At 44.7% G+C, this 3943-nt stretch overlaps 1 pseudogene; it reads left to right on the top strand.

Annotated features, from left to right (window-relative positions):
* The first annotated feature begins 1352 nt into the window (after positions 1-1352).
* Positions 1353-3943, top strand: part of LOC132291041 (cytochrome c oxidase subunit 3-like) — a 3769-nt pseudogene continuing 1178 nt past the window's right edge.

Below are 3943 nucleotides of genomic sequence, written 5' to 3'. Positions count from 1 at the left end.
CTACAGAACCTACTCTCATAGCCCTCGCCGAGAGTTGGAATATTGGTTTTTTCTTGACTTATGGCCTGGGAGGTCTCGTTTCCTATTACTATAATAAGCAAATCTCAGTTCTTTCCCCTTTACTATAAGAATAGGCATTAAGGTCTGCTACAGGTACCACACACCCTTTCTTTTCATCAAGTGAAGTGGAAAACTCTTCCTGGTCGAGCTTGATTCAATGTTTGGGTAATTGCTTCCCTTTTCTCAATCCGAAAATCTTGTTGAAGGGTGTTTAAAATTCACCGGCTGCTAAACCTGACCCTTAGGGTTATGGGTTCATGGGTCCGAAACTACCCTTATTGCCACAATTTCCACTCTTGTGTTGTTCTAAGACCTATAGGAAAAGCCTGGCACAACAAAACACAAAACTACATTATGTAGGTAAGGAGAGGCTCCCTAATAAGGAGTAGGGAGCGCATGAAGAAGGCGCTTAGAGGTACGAACACGTACCGTTACTGCCGCAAGTGCTAGAGCAGATGATGGCGATACGGCTGACTCCCCGGGCAGATTCAGAGTGCCGAAAAGACCCCTTCGTTCGTGTAACATCCCTCGTACCAGCATTATTGCGATTAGATGGCCTCATAAAAGACTGCAAAACCTAAAAGGGACGAAGAAATAGTAAATCCATCAACAAGGGCGGATAAAGCGGTTTCGCGCTAAATCCGATGGTCATTGCATTCGTTTTTGACATGAGATAAATGGGCTTATTTGACATTTGTTTGACTTGACATGACGGTGTACCTCGTGATATCTAACCTTGATTGAGAAGTTGCCTCAAGCTTAGTTGCACAATCTTCCTATTTGAGTCGTATTGATGAGCCTCACGCAACAGACAAAAGTCAGTTTGATCACGCAGGTATAGGGGACCCTTTTGCCGGTCTAGTGAAATGAATGGAGACTTTTCGCCTTGCTTCTGCTCCTGTCTTGTGGTCGCTTACTAAGAAACCTGACTGAAGAGCAGCTTTGTCCACCCTTGTTGGTTGGCTATTATTTTCTCAAGATTCTGACTCCCTTCCGCTTCTTTTCCTAGTCTCCCCGCACATGGATTCCAAACAGTCATTTTCCATCTATATCAGCTTGTAGACTGATAACATCAAACTGCTGCTATTATGGAGAATTTGGAAGCCTTCTCTAATCACTAGAGCTTTAGCTTGAAACCATTGCTTGTGGGGTGCTCCCTATTCCCTTTGCTTCTTGTTTTCGCGTCCCTCCGCCCCCGTATACATAGAAGGTTCAAGGCCCCTTCCCTAAAGAACGACTCGCCGATCAGTCAAAAGCAAAGTCATTCCGAAAGGAGTGGTCGAGGAATTACTGTCTACCCTTGAACCAGAGTAGCTGTTAACAAAGAACCTGAAAGGTAAAAAGCGAAACCTACTAGTAGAACATTTCCTGTCAGTCGAGCTTGGTCAGATAGATTGACCATTTTCCTCTGTCTAGTCCAATGACAACGGAATCTCGATTCAAGTATGGCACAAGTCTGATTTCAAGGGCACTTCTACGCTGGCACCCACGCTAGGCTTCCCGCAGTGACAGCTGAGATATTAAGCGTCACTGGAACACCAACCTAATCTCACTTTTTGGAACCTGTGCAACAACGGAATAACGAGAAAACGCCTTCGTCAAAGAGCTTTAGTAGGCAATTCCCTTCTCTACTAGCATATGCTTTCGTTTCTATACGAAATATGAATTTCTTCCGCTGTAACTTGAGTGAGCAACTTTCCCTTATTTCAGAGAAGAACAGGCGTGCAACTTTTTTGAAAGATCACCGGTCAATAGCTTTTTCGGTTGCGATGTTCAGAATAGATGATGAATTCGGGGGCGTAGGTTCAGGGCAGCAAACAGTCGATATTCTACTCGAATAAGGAAAGAAGGTTGAAAGTATGCGTCAACTGGCAATGAGTTTACGAAACTAAAAGAGAGTTTTTCGTCTTTTGAAGGTTCTTGTGCGGGTGGGTGGTTCGAGATGAAGTTGGTGTTCCGGCGCTGCTTAGTCTCTCAATGGATCGGTTCTTCGCTCTTTTATTTCCTTATATAGACGAATTCTCTTTCATTGGAAAATCGCTCTCCTTTTCTTCGCCCAAAGCTCCTTTTTCGGGCTAAAGTGGAGAAGCAGTTTTCGATTTCCTGTCGCATCTTTCCGACTTCATTTTCTGAGATTTCTTTTCTTGTTCCGTGTTGGGTCGTACACTATTTGAATGGTTTGGTTCCGTTCTTTTCTTTTTTCCGGTATGCCGCCTTTTGATTTGATGGGCGAGCAGATAAATCAAGATTTTATTTTCACATGGTATTTCTACTCATATTTTTTTTCTTTTTCATTTACTTTTGCTGTCTGCATCTTCTGAAGGGGCGTGTCAACCTTTCACTATTTTTGTTCTATCATCCGGCTTTCGTACTGACTTTTTCTTTCATAATCCTTTATATATTAGATGGCCTTGCGCTGATCACCCTGGTTGACCAGGCCTTCTGCATGTAGGGGCTGCTGAGTCCAGAGGAAAGGGAGCTCGTGAACGGCGCTCTTCGTTCAGAAGGGGAGGAAATTGACTCTCTTAAAACAGAGATTTTTTCCAACCTGGGCGACCTGATTCGAACTGAGGGGGTTCTACAGGGCGTCCGGGCAAATACGGCGGAGGTAAAAATCCTGCACGCCATAGACCTTCTTCCCGACGAGGGCGCCCCGGACCTGTTGTCTTCTACTTTTCGCGAGATAAGGGATTCCTTATCCGCGGAAGGGGCGCAAAGCAGGTTTTTCCGTAGGGCCGTGGACACGCTCTTGGAAATGCAGGCAAATAGGGTTTCACGCGCCGAACTTTCGGCCGGTGCCCCCCTTCGTTGATCTGGTCGGGCGCTAGCGCCCTTTTTCGTTTGTGCATCTTTCTTTCTCCCATGCTTTCCGTTGGTCAACAACCAACAAAAGTGCTCTATAGTTCTTCACTACTCGTACAGGAAGGAGTCTCTTTCTGTCTGGAGGGAATCATTTTTTCTCAATCAAGAATGCCTCAACTGGATAAATTCACTTATTTCACACAATTCTTCTGGTTATGCCTTTTCCTCTTGACTTTCTATATTCCCCTATTCAATGATGGAGATGGAGTACTTGGGATCAGCAGAATTCTCAAACTACGGAACCAACTGGTTTCACACCGGGAGAACAACATCCGGAGCAACGACCCCAACAGTTTGGAAGATATCTTGAGAAAAGGTTTGAGCACCGGTGTATCCTATATGTACAACAGTTTATTCGAAGTATCTCAATGGTGTAAGGCCGTCGACTTATTGGGAAACAAGAGGAAAAGAACTTTGATCTCTTGTTTCGGAGAAATAAGTGGCTCACGAGGAATGGAAAGAAACATATTCTATTTGATCTCGAAGTCCTCATATAGCACTTCTGTAAATCCTGGATGGGGGATCGCTTGTAGGAATGACATAATGCTAATCCATGTTCCACACGGCCAAGGAAGCATCGTTTTTTAATCTCATTATGACTTGGTCGTCCGGAAGAGATTCTTTCTCCTCGATCAGAATAGTGTCATGGAAGGCACTACAAGAAAGATATACTCCTTTTCAAATCGCCGAAGACGGACGTTCAGAAAGGTTCTCGAGATTCTCCATTTCTCTAAAGCAAGCAAGCATACCAATACTGAGTAGGTAAAGGATGATGAATATGGAGTTCCCACAGGGGAGGAATAGTGCGGGAAGGTCACGATACCAAGCCTAGCCACTAGGAGAGTCCGCCCTTCCCACGTGTCAAGTTTCATAAATGAATGCAGCCTCAACCAGAGAGATCAACCTGCGCCTTTCTTTTAGGCCGCCGGCGGCGCAGAACGAACTAATCCTAGACCAGCAAGTTTTCCGAAACCGAACTGAATGGAATTGTTACTTTCCTAAAATGCTTGCTGAAAATCAA

The sequence above is a fragment of the Cornus florida genome, unplaced genomic scaffold, assembly GCF_030987335.1.
Source record: "Cornus florida cultivar Cherokee Brave unplaced genomic scaffold, ASM3098733v1 CherokeeBrave_3.0.0_Hap2_scaffold_30, whole genome shotgun sequence".
NCBI lineage: Eukaryota > Viridiplantae > Streptophyta > Magnoliopsida > Cornales > Cornaceae > Cornus > Cornus florida.
The sequence above is the reverse complement of the archived record's forward strand: the minus strand, read 5'-3'. Positions and strand labels throughout refer to the sequence as shown.